Source organism: Callionymus lyra, chromosome 9 (assembly GCF_982586985.1).
Source record: "Callionymus lyra chromosome 9, fCalLyr1.hap1.1, whole genome shotgun sequence".
NCBI classification, from domain to species: Eukaryota; Metazoa; Chordata; class Actinopteri; order Syngnathiformes; family Callionymidae; genus Callionymus; species Callionymus lyra.
Window position 1 is genome coordinate 20867045 of NC_141826.1, and position 21680 is coordinate 20888724.

The window sequence follows — 21680 nt, forward strand, 5'->3', positions numbered from 1 at the left end:
GTTTCAGTAAACTTTAATATTTTGTTTCATATTTTATAAATCATTATTTCTAGGAAATTGTCATTTCGTTTAATAGTTTTTAAATTAGTTTCAGGAAATTGTCATCTTGTTTCATAGTTTATTCATTATTTTCGGTAACTTTTCGTTTTCTTTAATAGTTTATAAAAATTATTTTCAGGGAATTGTCATTTTGTTTAATAGTTTATAAATCATCTTCAGGAAAATCATCATTTATTTTCATAGTTTTTGAATTAGTTGCAGGAAAGCGTACATTTATTTTAGAGTTTGTACAATTTCTTTAGAATATTGAACAAACTTTTTCACAAATTTTACATTTTGATTTTGGAAATTATTTTTAGCACATTTTAAATATATTTCACAGTTTATAAATTTGTTTTAGAAAAATTTAAAATGATCTTTAACAAATTTACAAACTGTAAAATAAGTTTATATTTGTTTCAGCGTTTGTTAATTTGAAACAAATGTATTTCCTTAAACAAAGTTGGAAGATCAATCAGGAAGTTTTGTTTCACATTTTTTTCAGGATAAATTTGTCTTAGAGTTTTGAAATTGGTTTCAGGAAATTTTGATTTTGTTTCACAGTTTTTTACATTTGATTCAAGATCATTAAAGATTTATTTTAACATTGAGTTTAACATTTTTTTTCTAAAAAACAACTTGTATTTGGAATCAATTAACAATTTCCTGTACCAGAGTTGAAAGATTATTCAAGAAATTATCATTTTGTTTCACAGTTTATAAATTATTTATTATAATATTTTTTTTTGTGAAAGTAATTTAAAATTCTGTTAATCTTTTACGTGGAAAAAATGTAGTTCCGAAGCTTGAATATGTTTTACACTCCTGGGCCGACGTACTCTTGCGTATTGTTCTGTTATAAATATTTCAAACGCTACAAAAGCCATCGAATAATGTTGAGCTAAAAAGTTTGTAGAACAAATACATTTGGTCTAAAAAATACAATATTGCCATTTTCTGTTTTGTTCTTAAATCATCAAACTGTTCACGACAGACTTTATTTACAAAAAGTTTCTTTTGACTACAAATGTATGAGTTCTGCTAAAAGAAAACGGGATAAATATTGCTATCGCTAAATAATTCAATTCAATTTTATTTAAAGTGTCTTATCATAACAAAGTTATCTCAAGACACTATACAGTTGAAATAAGACTACAGTTGATTAAGGAAAAATAGATCCCAGCAATTCAACAAAGAGCAAGAAACAAAACACTGTACAGTGAGCAATGGCGAGGAAAAACTTCCTTTTAGAAGCAGAAACCTTGAGCGGAACCAGACTCATTGTTGACGGCCTGCCGCTTTGACCGGCTGGGAGGAAGGATGGGGGGGTAGACAGATGGATAAGGAGAGGAGTGAGGGAGGATATAGTGAGAAAAAAAAGAGGAGAGTGTAGGAGAGTCCATGGAGGTGCTGGAGAGAATTCAAGGCTTTATTTACTTTACATACCGTGGTAAAACAACTTCACTCAACCTGATATAAAATACATTTTTTTTGTCCAGAGTGAAAAGTGAATATTTAAAAAGCTAGTATAGATATTTAATGAGAGAAAGAACCATACATAATGTAAATCTCCACTGTTCCATCTCGTGTTTACTCCTGGTACTCCTGGGACGATCGAAGGTGGAGCAGAAACTGTACAAGTTCAATGTGGACTCGTCGATTATTTTAAAATGTGGGAGGAAAGCGGAGGTTCTAGGGAAGAAACCCATGCAGGCACTTGGGGATCATAGACAGTCCCCCGGGTTTACCCCCCACCCAGAGCCGCCTGGAGCCGGACTTGATAAGGGGCTCCCCCGCTGTGAGGAAGCTGCCCCGAGAGCCGTGGCGCAGCTGAAATCCCCGGTGGATCATCGACTATTAAAATAATAATTAGTAACAACTAGTGTCGTGTAAACAGGATGTTGTGGTGTCGGCCCGGAACCCCTGCTGTGTCCCGACGGTCTGGCTTGACGTGACAGAAAGAGAAAAAAAAAGCTCTCGCTCTCTTCTTAACCAGATGAATAATAATCGAAAGGAATCATCATTGACGAATTCGCCCGTTTCCAGCCCATAATACCTCTCTCTGCGACGCCCCCTCTTCTGCCCACATCGCCGCGGCAACAATAAATAGACTGACAGCCACATGAGCGTCAGTCATCACTCGTGTCTCTTAAAGCCTCTCACTTGTTAAACCCTCGTCCTTTTGTTATTTCCCTCCTCGGATTGTTTCTCATCCGACATTTGTCGGAAATAAAAAGTCCTTTATTATTCAGAATTTTCCCTTTCTTCATGTCTGAGGGATCGACCGAGCCAGATGGTTTTCGTGAACTCGACGAGACCAAAAAAAAAGAAGCTCTTATTTCAAGTGTCTCTGAGATTACATAAGACATCCATATGTATTTGCTTTTCTACTCCGTCTCTTCCCGTTATCGGGATTTTTCTTCTTCTTTTTTTTTAGGCTTATTTTCCAAAACTGAAATACTGGTCTAGCTATCGGGGTCTGAAGCAACTGTATCAGTTCCTCGGCAGATCCCTTAAAGCGCATTCTTCTGTCGGCGCTGGAGTGTTGTGGATCACACCGGGATCAGATCCCGGGCAGGTGGAACCATCTGTGCGGCTCAGATACGAGCGTCGCGCTCAGGGACGAGTGCAGAGAACAGATGTCTGCGGATGTCTAAAAGCTATATTCATTTTTAATTGTGTTTGTTCATTTATTAATCTTTGAAAATACAGACAAATGGATCATAGCGGGTTGCTGGTTACATTCCTGTGTGACTACAGATGTTAAAATAATGACGAGCTCGGCTGCTAGTGACACGAGATCCCCAGAGCTGGTTAATAGAGTGGTTTAAATTAGTGATGTGTTGATGAAGCTTCATGAAGCAGTGTCATGTTGTTTAGAGGTCAGCAGGTGGCGCCACCAGTTTAAAAATGATGTGATTTTCCTTAAGAACAATTGTTCCAAACAAAGTGCCTAGACGCCATCTAGTGGACTCTGAAGATAACGACACTGCTTCATGAAGCTTCATCAAAACATCACTGGTTTAAAGTAATAACATGAATTTGAATTAATATTGAAATCATGACTATTTTATTATATTTATTATTAAAAAAATGTTTTTTTCGTTTCAAAGTTGTTGTTTTTTACATTTTTGCAAACACAAATGTGCATGTATAACAAAGAATACAAGCTTAAAGAAAAGCCCAAATATATATATATATATTTCTAGTGATGGTCTGATGAAGCTTCATGAAGCAGTGTCGTTATTTTCAGAGTCCACTAGATGGCGTCTCTGCACTATTTTCCTTTGTTTTGAACAACTGTTCTAATGAATCATCATTTTTAAACTGATGGCGCCACCTACTGACCTCTGAACAATACGACACTGTTTCATGAAGCTTCATGAAGCAGTGTAATTATCTTCAGAGTCCACTAGATGGCGTCTCTGCACTATTTTCCGTTGTTTTGAACAACTGTTCTAATGAATCATCATTTTTAAACTGATGGCGCCACCTACTGACCTCCAAACAACATGATACTGTTTCATGAAGCTTCATCGACACATCACCATATATTTCGTTTTTAATCTAACTCTGGGCAGTATTTTCACGACTGGTAAATGAAAATAAATGAAAAGAGACGTCGGCGGAATTGAGAAGAAAGTGTACACTAATGGAACGTGAAATACAATAGTTTTACCTTCGTAATCACATTCTGGCTAATAGTTTACTGTCGTTATAAACATTTATAATTTCACATTTCTCACTTCCTCGCTCGGCTTCTTAAATTGATATTTTAATTGAGTTAATTGACATTATTTTGTTTATCATCCATCATTGAAATTATTTGAATTGAAAAAAATCTATTTATTATTTAAGTTTTTTTCTTGTCTTGTCATATGTTTGTGTCAAATATAATGGCTTCATGTCAATTATCTAGTTTTCATTATCACCCAAATGGAATTTCCATCCATCGTCCATCTTACCGTCTACTAGCCAGAACACGCCTTTCTTAACCAGTCTAGGCTGAATTAAACTCATGAATAAACTGATTTTAACATTTGAATTCTATCATTTTCCTGTATATTTACTGATCGAACACACAATATTTTTGTTATAAATATCAACCTCGCATAGAAACCTTACAGACCGTGCCGACCATACATATTTCCAGTACATGTATTTGCTCAGAGGAGTTCCTGTAACTACTACACACATGCATATAGATATAAATATTCACGTAATGTTATTGACGGGATGTTTTCATGGCGTTTGAGGATTTGCAATATAAATCATCAACCGGTGCCTAAGTGCAATACCCGCCCACGCGCATCCACACGGGCGGGTATTGTGGAAACAATAATGGAGAGATATATTTGGAAAGCCATAGGACGCCTCCTACTCTTGATCTTTTATTGAGATCAACAGAACGCCATGAGACGCACTGTGGCGCCGAAACTGCTACATGTGTACTTGCTCATCCGATACTATCTTTACCGTCATAATCTCCCTGCAAATAATGAAATAATATTTAAAGACAAACCTCACTTGAATTCCTTCATGGCCTCCTCATCAAATCACTATAAACATTGTACTTCCTTAGACCCACTAGAGTCATGCTGTTGAATAATTGATGCTACATGTTTAAACATTAATGCTGAATGTCATGGCTTTAGGCGTGTGTACGAGGAGACGGTATAAAAATAAACCTATAGAAAGCTTCATTCCGTGATGGCTCCATCCAGCGATTCAGGAAGGTTTTTCCTTCCGAACGTGGCATTAAATGAATTATATACAGCCAATGTATTAATGAATACTAATACTCTCAGGTATTCAGACGTGCTGTTGGCTTCAAAACATCACAACACCACTGGAGGTAAAAAGATCGGTTCGCTTTGGCAACACATTTCTGCCAAGTTTCAAGAAGTCCTTGTCAAAAGTGAGGTCGTTAAAAAGATATTTATTCGCTGGATGTGCTGAACCTCCACCAGGGGGCACTAACCTGAACTATTTAAGATGTATTTTCTGCTTTAATAACTCACTTGATGTCAAAAGTACGGTCTCTAAGATAAATACCCACCATTACAAGTAACAGGACGTACTGCACCACGAATACTTGATACTACCGACCGAAAAACTGTTTCCTTCAACTGAGGAAAATCTCTACATTTAGGAAAATGATGTCACAACACGATCTAGAGATTATAATCCATATTTTTGTGTCGTTTAGACGATTGTAACAGTTTATTTTGATGTCTTAACAAGAAGGATCTTTCTCGCCTGCAGTTCATACAAAACTCCAGCCAGAATTCTGAGCCGCTCTAGTAGAAGAACTTACATTTCCCCGATCCTTAAAACTTTTTACTGGCTGCCAGTTTCTTTCAGGATCATTTTAAAATTCTGGTTCTTACTTTCAGATCTATTCATGGTCAGACCTTCCATCAGTGATCTGATCCAGACTTACACCCCAGCTCGGGCTCTGAGGTCTGTGGATCAGAATCTACTGATGGTTCCTGAACACGGTTCAGGACCAGAGGAGAGAAATCCTTCCAGGCTGTCGCTCCTAAGCTTTAGAACGATCTTCTTACATACTTACTTACTTTTAAAGTCCCACAGCGTGGTATTTATCATAATGCTTTTGGCTCCCTCTAGAGACGGAACAGTGTAGATGCAGATTTGTAAATCATCAAGGGTTTTTTGGTCAATTTTCTGGGTCTACATCCCAGCATTAAACCAAACATTACAGAAAATATGAAACGTAATAATAAAGTCAAAATGTTTTAGTTTTCCGGTAATAAAAGCTTCACTAAAACCAAGTCGTCTGTGAAAACTGAGCTGAATTTACACTTTTAAAAGCCGGCGTTTGGACGCTTTAATCAGTCCCTGCGAGCGCATTCACATATCGCATGCCAACACTGTAAATGGAAAGACTTCAAGACAAATAAACTTTTCTTTTATAGCGACTTTCATTTGCTTTTCTAACTCATCTTTCTTTTTTTTCCCCCCTTCTATTGATTTTAAAATATCACCTTCATTACTAGATTACTACTCCCCTCTTTTCCTTTTTTTTGAATTCAAAGCACTTTTGAACTGTTTATTTTTGGCGACAAACATTCCTTTTAAAAATAGACTTCTTTGATTTCGTGTTGGAGTCAAAGTTCTTCAAGAGAGATATAGCGTGAAATGTTCCTTTTGTTCACATCAAACACAAAAGAGAATCCTGTTTTTCAATCAGTCCCTTTTCAACCTACTTTACAGTTGGTTTTATAAGTTATAATACTAGTTTTCTCTCTGTTACAAGAGGAGAAAACATAGTAATTGTTATTATAAAAAAACTGCGGCTGCTTTTCCAACCATTGTTTTAGAATAAAAGTGTCATAGGAAGGATTCCGTCAGGATGCCACAGCTGATTAGACTTTCAAATGCTCGCAGGTACTCGCGAAGGTCAAGTAGTGGCAGCGAAAAAAAAAAAAAACCAGGCAGATTTATTTAAATGCGGCGCGAGAGTGAGAGTCATCGCTTCCTCTTGACAGCTGCCGTTTGTCCACTGACCACTGGCCTGCAGCCTGGAACACGACTCACCGCCGCCGCGATCACTGACTGGCAAAGTGGAAAAAATGCCACCCGGGGAAAATGATTCTCGCCACAGTCTTAGCACCCGCGGTTATCCTGGCTGCTGTTTACTTTATCGGAATAATCCTGCCGCTCGTTGACGTCCGACTTCTCGCTAATATCCGCGACTTCACTTGTTAATGTTTATTACATAATGGCGACGTGATGAAGATGGAGCTTCCCTCAGACTTACAAAATAAGATCCTTTTTTTAAAAAAAAAGAAACTCATTATCACAATTTCACGATTAAAAAATATCGACTGGGGTGAAGACGAGACGGTTCCAAGAGAACAGATGCCAAGACGTTTGCTATTCATTAGCCATCAAATGAACTTCTGTGACCACAGCAGCGGTTTCTGCTCGTGTTCTTCGCCTCCTGCGGCTGCTCGCTCTTCCTCCACCAGATTACAAGAGACTTTTTTATTATTGTATTCATTTATGTCGTGACACGGAATTTAATTCATGTCGGAAGTGGATGAACTTGATCTAAGTCTATCTGGAAGTCGAGTCGGAGTCTTCCCAACAGCATCAACTGTTGCAGTGCATTGTGGGTCTGATGAAAGGGGTGGTAATGAGCGAGCTATTAATAAAAGAAACTGTGAAATGATGTCATGTCGTCACAATAAATTACGAAGGCCTCAGGCCTTGACTTGGACGTGTTGACCTGCTCAATATATACTACGTTTCTTTACAAATGTATATAAATCGTTGTTTTATTAGCAACGGCACACGTTTCTAAACGTCTACTGCCTGGTATCGACTTGAACATGTTTATTAGTATTGATATAGTAACACTTATGCTCATCCTGTTCAGACTCTAATATAAAATAATAAAACGAGGTAACTTGTAATATTGATGAATTTGAATGTATTTTTAAGGTTGTGTTATAGATTATTATTTTCTACATTGTTGCTGTTAGCTTGATTTATAAGTAGCTGCCTCTAATTTAAAAACTGAATATTGATTGAAATAGCTTTTTGAGATTAAAAAAATAAACTAAATAATTGACACTGTTAATTCTTAAATGAACCTGCAGAATGTTCACATTTTAAAAATAAAATAAACTGCAATTCAATCGCGATATCAGACCTAGTTTTCCTTCAACTGAGAAAAATCTCTAAACTTATAATATATACATTTATATCTTCTAGTTTAGACTATTGTAACGGTTTATTTTCATGTCTTAAAAAGAAGGATCTGTCTCGCCTGCAGTTGATACAAAACTCTGCAGCAAGAATTCTGAGTCGCTCTAGTAGAAGAACTCACATTTCTCCGATCCTTAAAAGTCTTCATTGGCTGCCAGTTTCTTTCAGAATCATTTTTTTTACTTTCAAGCTCTTTTAATGTATTATTATTTGTGCTTTTATAATTCAGTTTTAGGTATTTTAGTTTTGGATTTATGTGATCATTTTTATGAAACAAAGTGAAAAATCATAAATTAGCTTAAAAGATTTGAAATTGATTTGTATTAGTTGTCATTTTTTGGTGGGTTTTGTAGTTTTATTCAAATTCATGAATGTTTTGTAGCTTTTGAATTTCACTTGTATAGCTTTTATGCTAACCAGAACTACGTTAGCCCAAAAGGACACTAGAAAAAAAAACAGTATAAAAAAACTTTATAAAACATTTATGAATTGAGGACCTTGGTGGAGGTATGCACTTTCTTAGTGCTTTTCTTTTTGTTATACTTATGTTTAGTAGCAGAACTGAAAAGTAGTTTGTACTCGTCCGATGTGATTCATTTATAAAACGATAAAGATATGAACTGTCACGTCTCTATAACTTGATGATTCTGTAGGGACTCACTTCCTGTCTAGCAAATCGAGTCATTGACGTTATCCTTCTTTTTTTGTTGTTGTATTAGAACCACATTTTCGAATAGTACGAGTGCTACATTTTTAACACAAGGGGGATTCGTTCTGTAACCAAGAAACTGTTGCTTCTATTGAACTTGATGATTCTCCAGGGACTCACTTCCTGTCTAGCAACGCGAGTCATTGTGACGCGTTGGAATCTGACAAATACAAGTTAGAGTTTGCATAAGACAACAATTTGACTCATGGGTTGATGTGACGATCCTGAGTACCTTGATGAACCTCCGCTAAAGTATGGTTGAAAATTACATCATAGCTATCGTCGACCACAGACGAACCTTCATGTAAATTTTGTCGCCATCTTCTCACTCCCGAGCTCGAGCCACTTCGGTACTAATCCGTCGTCGGTACGAAACGGTGGCCGCTCCAGACAATTATCTTCCATTGAGCAAGATCTAATACCCTAATTGTTGGCAGAAAAACCAGGCTCTTGGATCACATTTCCTTGTCATGTTAATTCACTATAAGACACTATTCATTGACCTGATTCTGGCCTGGTGTGCCGTCGAGTCGGTGGAGCCTCTCACTCAGAGAAAAAAGGTGCTTAAGAGATACATTTGGCAGAAGCCGATCCTTTGTGTGGACGGAGGGGCCACACACGGAGGGGTAATAGCCAACACATGTCGCGCCCGGGCGAGCGACTTGAACAGTGTTTAAAAAGGGAAACCGGAGACTCCGGTGGAGACTCGTTGGAGTGAGTAACGTCTATCAGGGAACCTCAGGAAATGAAAAATGCTGCCATCGAGCTGCGCCGGCGACAACACTCCCCCCAACGCCCGACGCTTTTATTTTCCCTCACAATACTTAAGGTGCATATAGTGTTCCCTCCATCCCTCCCTCCCTCCCTCCGTTTGTTATAAATCAAATGAAGAGTTATATAAGCAGAGGCACTTGTGTCTCTCAGTTGGATGGGTGAGGAAAAAAAAAAAGAGGAGATCAAAGGAAGGAGACTGAAAAAGATTCTCCTCGTCTTTATTCTCGACACATTCGGCCAACGTTCACGCCGTTTCCCCAACTGCCTGCCCTGGTTTCTCCCTCTCTCTCGCTCTCTCCATCCCTCTCTCTCTCTCTGGGACATTACACTTTAATCTGCTGTTTCTCTCTCTTTCTATTCTCCACTTAGTCTTTTCGCCTCTCAATCCAGTCTCCTCACGCCGTCCATCAGTGCGTCCGTCCATCTCCGCTTTTCCCTCTTTTTAATCCGTGTTCTTTGGCCCTTCGGTTCTAATCTGCTGTCTCAATATGGGCCGGCGACGACGCTTAATCCTGCACTTGCACTCGCTTCGGTCCAGACTGGGCTTTTTTTTCGTTGTTGTGAGGTCCGTGTGAAGCCAGATGCCGAAAAGATGTGGATTCTCCGTTTTATTTCCACTTCTAAAAGGCGAACAGAACCTAATCTAAGCCATGTTTTATAGTTGAATACATGATTATTATAGTGGATTTCCTTACGAACCACCGAGGAGTCAGATGTATTTTTTATTGTTTTTCAACTATCGTAATCTGATGGATTGCTTTTCACTTCACATTTTCATGGATGTGTGACCACGAGTAGTTCTGTGTTGTGTTCTCTGTCTTTATCATTTTTTAATCAAGACAAACGTTCGAAGCGACTGGGGACGGAAGACGAGCTAGCGGTTGCTGCGTCAGGCCTAGTTAACGGTTGTTAGTCCTAAAGATTAGGCAGGAAAAAATGCATAAATAATACAGATTAATGGTGAGAATCTGGCGATTCCATAAAGGGACGACAATACTATATATAGCGATGACTAGTAACAACAATATATTTGTAGTATTGTCGAGTACTTGACTCTGGTGTCGCAGAATTTCCAGATCACGCGACTCTTGACGAAAGTCGTAACTGGTTTTGTTTTGCTTTGCAACCAAAATATGTTCAAACATCTGGAGTTGACTGTATCCTCTCGTCCTCAGTCATCGCCAGGATTTCGTTGGACGTAATGCCATCCAGCGGGCGGATGTTTAATTGCAACACAAAAATCAACAAACACCGTGAATGTATTTCAACTTTAATTCTAAATAATATTTAATTATTTTATTGTATACAAACTTTAGAGAAATATATACTTATTATGAAAAGAAAATAACGTCAATTTAAAACATAAAACAATCAAGTGTAAGAATATTTTCTCACAAACCTAATCCAGATACACAAAGGCTAAAAAATTCCTCTGTCAAACCAGGTAGATTATAATTTTTACCACCAAAACGAGATTTCAGACGATCACAATCAAGACTAGTGGGGTGTTTCCACTCTGCAGTGGTCAGTACTTGCATATAAAAGGGGGTTCAGGGGGACAAGTCGTTTGGAAATGGCGTTAAATCAAATGTATCTTTTCAAACCATGACTTTTTTCCAACATAAAGCATCTACCAAAACAACTTTTGTTCTACTGAAGCTCCGTGGAAGACGATCACAGCGTCAGCCTCACTCGTGGAGATATACATCTTCTCCTCTTTTTCTTTCATCAAAGATCCGTATCTCATGAGCCTCGTAACGCTTCATCACCACAGTCACACCCGACTCTGTAAGAAGTGTCTCCAGAGGGAGGTGGAGATCAACAACAAGCACCTACCACACAACATGTCCAGAAAAAACTCAAAAAATGAAACTTTCTCTTGTTACAATCCAACATTCTGACTCCGATGTGGTTCATGACAGTAAAAACAACATCTTTAAATAAATAAAAACAAACAGATTTAAGGGTTATTGTCTGGTGGACTTCAGTCCTTGGGTGGAGGTCCAGGGGTGACCGAGCTCTCGCCACACACACACATTTTCTTTTTTTTTTAAACTTCTATCAATGCATTTTAATTCTGGGACTGACCTCGGATGAAGTCTCGCCTCCCGTCCTCCTTCATCCCTGCATCCAGTCGACATCTTTGGATCAACTTCGCCGCTTCAACTCCTCTCTCGTCGTCTTTGGCACATTACTCCCTCTCTCTTTCTCCCTCTCTCTTTCTCTCCCTCTTTCTTTCTCCCTCTCACTCTCTCTTTCCCCCGCGAGTGCTGAATAGGTGTCGCGAAATCTCCACACACACAACCGCCTCGGTCTCCGCTCGCTGGCTCGACTCGACGTTCCCTTTAAAAAAAAAAAGGAGCCAAACGCGTTTAAGGAAAAAGACTTGACAGGTGTGTCTCCTCCTGCGCGCTCTGCGTCCTCCTGCGCGTCTCCGAGAGTGCGCGCTGCTGTGCGCTCATCCCTCTCTCTCTCTCTCTCTCTCTCACTCTCTCTCTCCCCTCCCTCTCTACTTATGTGTGTGTGTGTGGGGTGAGGAGGGAGGGGCTCAGACTCCGAGCTCAGTTTCAGGGGGTTCACGGGGTCGCCACGGTCCGGCGGCTACCGACAACACAGCGAGCGCGAGACTGACAGGTACACGCACGCGCAATCGTGATAGAAGACTTGAAACTTAAAAAAAAAAAAGAAAGGTTTTGGTCCGAATGAAAAGATGAATGCAAATGAGTTCCTGGGACTATTGAGCTTAAACCACAAAAAAGGCTCTTGATTTAATTGCCTTTTTTTAAAAAAACCTCTAGTCCAGGTTATAGACAATTTTACACCGTTTACAAAAACACCAGATGACACATTCGTTTCCCTATTCATAGAGAAAAAAGAAGACGAAGGACAAATAAAAAAAAACAGTGGCTGTTGTTGCTGTAACCGTTTACTTGCAGTGGCAATATATAACCAAGGCAGGGTTAATCCCATAACAGCAAAGCCCTTCCAGTAATTATCATAAAGAAAAACTTCTAGACCCATTTCAACCAGGGGGGTTCACCAGGTCGCCACGGTCCGGCGGTTACCGACAACACGGCGGGCGCGAGACTGACATGTACGCGCAATCGTGATGGATAGAAGACTTGAAACTTAAAAAAAACAAAAAACAAAAAATAGTTTTTTTTTTGGTCCGAATGAAAAGATGAATGCAAATAAGTTCCTGCGACTATGGAGCTTAAACCAAAAAAAAATATGGCTCTCGATTTAATTCCCTTTTTTTTTTTTTTTTTAAAACCTCTAGTCCAGTTTATAGAAAATCTTACACCATTTAAAATACATCCACATAACACATTAGCTTCCCTATTCATAGAGAAAAATTAAAGAACAGTGGCTGTTGTTGCTTTAACCGTTTACTTGCAGTGGCAATATATAACCAAGGCAGGGTTAATCCCATAACAGCAAAGCCCTTCCAGTAGTTATCAGAAAAGAAAATCTTCTAGACCCACTTCAAATAAGTACTAAGTTATAGCCAACACAACAGATAAATAACATTAATTTAATTTACTGTATTTGTTGGATTAAAATCCTTAATTTATCTCAAATTTAGACAAACATTGAGCGACAAATTGGGACAGAAGCCAAGGTAGCAGTTTCTGCGTCTGTTGTTAAGCCTTAAGAATACACAGGAAAATGCAGTTGTTTTTTTTTCATTTCCGATAATTCAGATAAGTGGTGAAAACTGGCAAGAATCTGGCGATACCGTACAGGAGCGACGATAAGATAAATTGTGATACTTTAGTAAGAAGGATATATTTGTAGTATTATCGAGTACTTGACTCTGGTGTTGCAGAATTTACAGATCACATGACTGTTGATGAAGTCGTAACTGCTTTTGTTTTATTTTGAAACCAAAATATGTCAAAATATCATCTTGCAAAGCCGCTGGAGTCGACTGTATCCTCTCTTAGTCATTGTCTGTATTTAATAGTTCCTTCAGCTGCGGAGGACCTAATGACTGCTGCCATCTAGAGGCCGGAAGTTTAATTGCAACAGCAAAACGATACAACACTGTGAATATTTTAATATATATTGTACCAACAAACCCCAAACAGTTTTTATGTGGTAGACAGTGGTCAAAAATCTACGAAAACTGCACGCAAGTCACCGCTGTAATACTCTGCCTAGTAATACGGCCATAAGGCCAAACTATATTGATTTTGTAATCTATTTACATTTTAAACCATTTTAGGTACATCACATTTTTTTTCAATAAAGTCTGAAAACTTGCTATAGAAAAGCAAAACCGAAAAGAGTCCCACATCACATGACACCGCGTCACTTGTAGGCGTGTATATGTCGGTGAAAAATGAAAACGGAGGAGGAGGAGAAAAAAGAGGTGTTAACGATTATTTGATTTTTTTCAAAAGGTTATGATTTGTCATCCGTGTAACCGTTTACATCACTCGTTACCTTCAAAATTCTTGCAAAACAGTGACTTTGAACATACATTACCATCATGACGGGAACTGCAAAAACTTTTACACAAGTACCAGCTAAACACAAACAAGATTGAATTGTAACTTCAGTCATTTTGTTTTCTTGTTTGACCATATATTGAATCACATTACCAGTTGGAAGTTCAGTCGTAGCACAGGGGTTATGTTGCTGAACGCCACACTAGAAGTGGAAATCGAACAAGTGGAACGCATGTATTTATTATATTATATCTAAAGTTCCGTCCGTCCGTCCATCCATCCATCCATCCATCAATCCATCCATCCATCCATCCATCCTTTCATCCTTCCATCCTTCCATCCCTCCTTCCATCCGTCCGTCCGTCCGTCCGTCCGTCCGTCCGTCCGTCCGTCCGTCCATCCATCCATCCATCCATCCATCCATCCATCCATCCATCCGTACCCTTGGATATGTAACAGCTTGCTGTGTCTTGTCGGTCTAAAAATGCAATACTCTTATGAAGCCGAATCCCACTTCATAATGAAAAGGCGAGGATTGAATTTTACAACCAATAATAGGAAAGATCTGCGACGAATCGGCCCCAGATCACAACACGATGCTTCCCTTGTTTACAACACAAAGACTCACAACCGTCTTCGTGGCCTTGGAACATCAGAGCCCGGCACTCTAATCTAAAGTTTGACCCAGAATGCCCCTGGAGCTTTCTTCGCCGCGGATTTATTCAAAGAGTGCGTTTCCTTGTTGCCTGCAACGGTCGTGAACCTTGACACGCCGAGATAAAGGGAAGACGTGAGGGCTGTTCAGCACAGATAGTGAGTGGAAGTCAGTGGTTGGTACCTATCGGTAATTTAAGGTAATAAAAGCCGGGAACTGAAACGGCTAAAGTCTTCTGAGGTATATCAAATATATTGAGAACCATGCAGCGGATATTAACGCCGTTTTCTAGTTTGACGGGAAACAGAAAGTCATTAATCTCATGTTATCTTTGCTTCTTTGTTTTTCATTGATAAACATTTCAGAGTTTACTGTCATGGTCTGATGTTTATTCTCAAATATTATAAGCATTTCTATAAGCAAAACACAAATTGCCTCCCAACATCGTGTAAACCAATAATTAGCAAATTACTTTCTCGCGGGAAAATTTGTCTCCCTTGTCCTGCCCGACTCCGATTAATGAGAGAGTCGTTAGACTAATGACCTCAACGTACTGCAGCCGTTTCCCGACTAAAATAACCTACATTTTTTCACTTAAATGAAATGAAATATACAATACACTGCAGAGCCCAGAAATGTACTAGTGAATTGATGTTTATAGCCTAGCTATGGTTACTAGCTTTTGACCAAAATATGAATTATTGTGGAAACAAGCCTTCAGGTGAACAACATATTTTGATATTTTAACTTGTATACAACGTAGTTTGTGGTCAAAGAAAAGTGTACAACACTACAATAGAAGCATGACTGCAACATCAAAAGCAACAGCAATTGGAACATGAAATGTAACATCAACAGCTAGAGCAATGGTAACATCAAAAACAGGAAAAATACCAAAAGCAATCCGAACATCAAAAGTTACATCTACATGAACCGAAAGAGACATTGGAATATATAAAGTAACATCACAAGTATCATCTACATCAACAGGAAAAGCAATTGGAATATCAAAAGAAGCATCTACATCAACAGGAAGAGCAATTGGAATATCAAAAGTAACATCTACATCAACAGGAAAAGCAATTGGAATATCAAAAGAAGCATCTACATCAACAGGAAGAGCAATTGGAATATCAAAAGTAACATCTACATCAACAGGAAGAGCAATTGGAAGATCAAAAGTAGAATCTCCATCAACAGGAAGAGCAATTGGAATTTCGAAAGTAACATCTACATCAACAGGAAGAGCAATTGGAATATCGAAAGTAACACCTACATCAACAGGAAGAGCAATTGGAGTATTGAAAGTAACATCTACAAATACAAACAAAAATAAAAAGCAACAGAATCAACAGCTGTAAAGTTGCGACAACAGAATCAAAGGAAGACGTCAATACTTTCTGCAATTTCAGTATCAAAAGCAACAACAAAACCAGCAGCTACAGCAACTGCAACATTGAAAGCAACATCAACAGCAATTCGTACATCAACACTAACAGCATTTGGAAAAATCTGTAGTAACAAAAACATCAACAGCTACAGCAACTACAACACCAAAAGCAACAACTGCAATTAGAACATTAAAACCAACATCATAAATAATAAAGTCTATCTAATATCATTTAAATAACAGCAACAGCAATGACAACATCATAAGCAACCGCAACAACAGCAATTTGTACATCAAAAGCTACAGCAATTACAACATAAAAAGCAACAACAACAGCAATTACATCATCAGAGGCAACAACAACTGCATTAGAACATCAAAACCAAAATCAAAAAATAATAAAGTCTATCTAATATAATTTAATCGACAGCAATAACAACATTATACGCAACAACAAAAATGTGTACATCAAACGCAACATCAATAGCTGCAGCAATAACAACCTCAAAAGCAACAACAACAACTATAGCAATTGAAATAAGCAAAAAACAACATCAACATTTATAGCAACCACAACACCAAAAGCAACATGAAAAGCCCAATGACAACACAACAACAAAACTAAAATGTAACTGCAATGCAACTAGTGGATATTGAGGGTTCGACATAGACTGAGGAGCTCAGAGATCCGGGAGAGACTCAAGTGGAACACCTGTACATTCAAGGAGCGACTTAATGATGCTTTGACTTCTCTAAAGCTACAGGATGCGTCTCTTGCAACATCTTTTTTCCGAGCTCACACTCTGTGCTGTCGTCAGATGATGATAGTCACACAGACACTCGTCTCTGTATCCTCCATGAGAAAACGACTTTAGCTAACTACGTCCTCACGACATTAGCATTCCATTGTCTCCCCAGCCTTCGTGTCACGAGCGGCGGCAGCGGCAAAAAAAATAATAGCAGCCAGTAATTAAAATCAGATACGTCTGACAACACGGCTCGTACGCGGCCGGCCATGATTGTTCATTTAACCGCACACGTTTCTGCTTCCTGCTAATGGTGTTTTTAATTACACCGCACAACTTTCGGTGCGAGACCGACGACGGAATAATGAGCGACGCAGGTCAAGTTTGAGAGCGGATGATGGTATCTGATATGGAGGGGGGTTGAGAATCGCTTGACCCTGCCCACACTCCGACGCAACATTTTCCAACACAACGCTTGCTTTTCGTAATCAAGCTTTTATCCGACCCGAGGCCCTCGTGAAGACGGCTCTGAATATCTTAATACATTTCACTACCATTACTCGCTTTTAGTATTTGTTAAATGTTTTCTTCAATTTCTGCAATTACTGACTTGTTTTTGTCGGTTTAGCAGCAGGTTACTATGGTTACCATGGTTTACGTAAGTTTATGTAAAGCTTTGGATTATTATTTTTTATGTTTTTTTTTTCCTTTGTCCTCGGGTATTGAACTGCCATGGATTAATCCGCTCGCTCCAAGTTACTTTCGATAAAAGCATCTGCTGAAATGTTTTTGGATTCCGTACATGACCTCGAAAGTAGACAAAGAGCTTCATCCACTTGTAAATGCTGAGGTTCTAGAGGGTCGGGCCATGAAGGCACCGGGCGTGGCGTGGAACCGACATCGTTTATATCTGGACCTACTTTAAAGCAGCTTTTTTTTTTTATCGTGGTTTAACTTAGATGAAGAACAAAAGGAGGACATCCTCACGTTTGAATGGTCAGATGAACCCTAAAAATGCTTTTAAGGTCAAAAAATATTCACAGTTGATGCTTAAAATGTTTTTTTTTGTTTGTTTTTCCTTAAGTGAAATAGAAAATTTTAATTATTTAATACCATAACATATCATACCACAACATATAACCAAATATAATAGACTCCGATCAGTGGGTCAGAGACCAGCACTGGTCGTTGATGAATTTGTTACAGGAAAGCAAAACTAAATTCTGTTGTATTGATTATTAATATCAAGGCGTTTGGTTTGTTCCTGTGTAAGTACCATTTCCGTCCGCCTTGTCATTTCGGTCCGGACACTTCCTACAAACGTCTTTTTAGTGAGTAAACGAAAGTTCAACTGAGCTATTAAATGACACTTTGTAACAACATTAAACGTTTATATTCGCTAAAACCCAACAGAATGTGTCCCGGCTTCAAGAGAGAATAGTGTTGATGAAGCTTCATGAAACAGTGTCATGTTGTTTAGAGGTCAGTAGGTGGCGCCATCAGTTTACAAATGATGTGATTTTCCATTAGAACAATTGTTCAAAACAAAGGAAAATAGTGCAGAGACCGCCATCTAGTGGACTCTGAAAATAATGACACTGCTTCATGAAGCTTCATTTAACAGTGTCATGTTGTTTAGAGGTCAGTAGGTGGCGCCATTAGTTTAAAAATGTTGTGATTTACCATTAGAATAATTGTTCAAAACAAAGGAAAATAGTGCAGAGACCGCCATCTAGTGGACTCTGAAAATAATGGCACTGCTTCATGAAGCTTCATCAACACATCACTAAGTGAGGACGACCCTGATTGGCTGAACCACGTCCCATTACACTAACTAAACTTACTAGTAATCAATACATTTCAACAGTTTTCGTTTTACAATTAGAACATATACTGTATGTATTTGGTAGCGTCTGTTAGTCGTGAATGTTTTAAATTGCATCGTACGTTTAAAAGTGTGTGTGTGTGTGTTTGTCCATTTGTTAACATAAATGTTTTGTGTGTTGTGCAAAGTGTCCTTCTATTGCCCAGTTTGATTTCTGTTTTTAAATAAAACGTCATCGGGAAAGGAAGTGTCCGGACCGAAATGACATGCTGGACTGTAATGGTACTTACACCTGTATACTGTATGTACTAGAGAAAACTAGTAAAACACAAATTATATATGAGACAATGTTGTTGCATAGAAACCAGCCCAGAGCGACCCCAAATGAATCGTTATGCAGATGATCTCAGCTTGTTCGTTGCACGTCCACGTGTGATAGTAGCTAAAGATGCTAACTGTGTTGTGTGACATTGCGAATTTATTTCAAGTAATGAAATGACAGATTGATGTCGTGCATCTTAAGGGTTTTGGCACTAAACCTGCAACTATTGTGGTGGCAGTGAATCTCCAAATATTGAAGGTTAGAAAGATTTTTGTAGAGGGCTTGAAATGAACACCAATTCAAAAATTGCTATCTTATTTAAGAATGGATACTTTGGCACACAAATCAAGGCTTAAAACAAACTAGTCCAACAAATCAAAAGCTCAACGATTAACAAGTAAAAGACAAACATACTCAACGTGTTAAATATTGGAAATGTATGTCAATTTTTCGCAGGATTAGCAGCTGCTATTGTGATCAATTTCTTTTTCTTTTTGTTTACTTAACAGCTTTGCACAGCTACACCAGGTCAAAGAACAGCGCCCCCTATCTAACCAAGCTACAACACAAATAAATGAATAAAGATTCAACAGAAATTGAAACTCTCTCACAAAGGTTGTTGTAAATTGTACTGTATTTTGATATCCTACATGTTGTACCACAACGTTCCAATTGGCATTCTTTCTTTATTTTAACTAAGGTAAGGTAAGGTAAAACTTTATTGATTGAAATTGTTTTTTTTTCCAATAGCCAGCAATTTTTCATAAACAATACAAAATAATAAATAAAAATGAAATAAGAAGAAGAACATAACTTAATTGTTTATTGATCAAATTCAATATTTGCTTGATTATTTGAACTATATTATGGGGGGGTCAGTAGAAACAATGTCAAACCCATAACTACAACATCTCTCATCCCAAGTACTTTGCTAACGCGATGTCAGACTATGAATGTTTGCAACTTATAATCACTTTTCACAATCTCAACTCCTTTTCAAACACCGTCATTAATATAAATGCGACGCTAATGCAGCGTGGTAGATTATGAAAAATGCTTTTCTCAAAGTCATATCTCTCTCTCTCTTGCTGTTCCCAGACCAACTGTTCCAGCCAGAGATGGAATCTCATCCTTCTATGATTCAACAGATGTGAAGCAAACACGTCACTTATCAGTCTTTTCCACAACGAAACACAGAACAAATGGATTTAAGATCCGCGTCATTCCCTTATTCATGAGAGGTTTTCTTTCCTGTGGATCCAAACATATTTTTGATTAATCAGTTATATTATTGTCATTTAAGTTTATTTCAATACACATTTAAGTAGGTCATCTGAAGAATAACTTTTCGGTCATAACTGACATAAATGCACTTTTCCATATGAGATTATAGAGTAGTTTTGTGTAACGCTTTCTGCTTCGCTCTCTTGCATCGGATGGATTAATAAAGAACACAAGTCGCCGTCCTCTCCGCTTTGTTTAAGCATTAAGGTGGTCTTTTTTCATAATCTAAAAGGGTCGACGCGGCGCACCTGCAAATGGAAGCCACCAACTAGCGAGTAATTCCCTGAGAGCCGAGCGAAGATGATGTCAGCCTGTCATGTCAGACAAAGCTTTTACCCGATATTGCCTGTCAGGGTGTAAACGCCTGAGATAGAGGTAACATGTTAAGTGTCCGCCCGGTGTTTTTTTGTCTGGTTAGGACGCTCGCTGACGAGATAAGAATGTCTTGAAGAGATATTGACATTTTCGGAGAAACACGGCGAGTAGGAGTATTTATTAAAAAAGATAAAACGCTGTTGTCGTGGATTGAACTTCAATTATCTTGACGACATTTATCTGGAGCTCCATTAAACGGAACGTCTCCTCCACAAACTTTGGTTTAATGTTGCAAATTATTGTCTTTTATGGTTTTTCTCAAACCATGAAATCAAATTGCTCACAATCTCAGGAGATACTTTGCTGTTGCGTTTTGTTTTTCTTTACGGCGCCGGCTTGATATGAGCTGGTAAATTATAAAGATGTCAATGTTGATCGGCACTTCTGGCCCGAAGATGTTTGTAGAAAAAACATCAAAATGAAGCACGAAGTAGCAGTTTAAGCTTTTTAGATGAATCCAAATAGTCATATTTCATAGAGGAAAATGACGGAAATTTTCAGAGAGTCTTAAAGTCATCCGGCCAACTAAAATATGTGACGTTAATGTGACTTAACTCACTAAAATATCAATGACGGCAAAACCGAGAAGGATGTATACATTTGTTTAAGTCCTTTAACTTGTTGTCAAGGCTTCAAAAATACATCAAATTGTGAGAAAATGGCCCGAATTATCTTCTAAAATCCTCTTCAATTGAATAACCACTTCTCACCTAATCAACCTTCTATAAAAATGTCGGCTGCTCCATATTTTAATTGGTTGAGGAGGCAGGAAGTGAAAACATAAGTGTCCATTCATGATAGTTAAAGCAGCACAACGTAACATTTTGACTTTGTTTGACCAAACTGCTTTTATAGGAGTGTGTTGGAGGCTTCAGTTGCATTCATTTCTATAATGGCTAAATCACAGATTTTAAAGAAGTTTCTAGAAAGATAAATGGGGAACCAACTAAACAAAAGCTTTTCGCTCACTTGATGAACAAGTTGTCGATGACATTGGATTTTCCCATGAATTTGTAATTACATTTTTCGACTCAGAGTTTATAATCCATGCGTTTGTGTCTTCTAGTTTAGACTATTGTAACAATTTGTTTTCATGTCTAAACAAGAAGGATCTGTCTCGCCTGCAGTTGATACAAAACTCTTCAGCGAGAATTCTGAGCTGCTCTAGTAGAAGAACTGACATTTCTCCGATCCTTAAAACACTTCACTGGCTTCCAGTTTCTTTCAGGATCAACTTTAAAATGCTGGTTCTTACTTTCAGATCTATTCATGGTCAGACCTTCCATCAGTGATCTGATCCAGACTTACACCCCAGCTCGGGCTCTGAGGTCTGTGGATCAGAATCTACTGATGTTTCCAAATCCCTCAAA

At 38.3% G+C, this 21680-nt stretch overlaps 2 protein-coding genes across 3 annotated transcripts in view; one reads left to right on the plus strand and one right to left on the minus strand.

Moving 5' to 3' along the window:
- The window catches only part of flrt1b (fibronectin leucine rich transmembrane protein 1b), a 41170-nt gene extending 29521 nt beyond the window's left edge, over positions 1-11649 (minus strand). Inside the window, exon 1 of the mRNA XM_087798458.1 lies at positions 11348-11649. The gene's annotated coding sequence lies outside the window, so the exon portion shown is untranslated. The remainder of the gene's footprint in view (positions 1-11347) is intronic.
- Positions 1-21680, plus strand: part of macrod1 (mono-ADP ribosylhydrolase 1) — a 210398-nt gene that overhangs the window by 71311 nt on the left and 117407 nt on the right. The gene's annotated exons all lie outside the window — the stretch shown is intronic.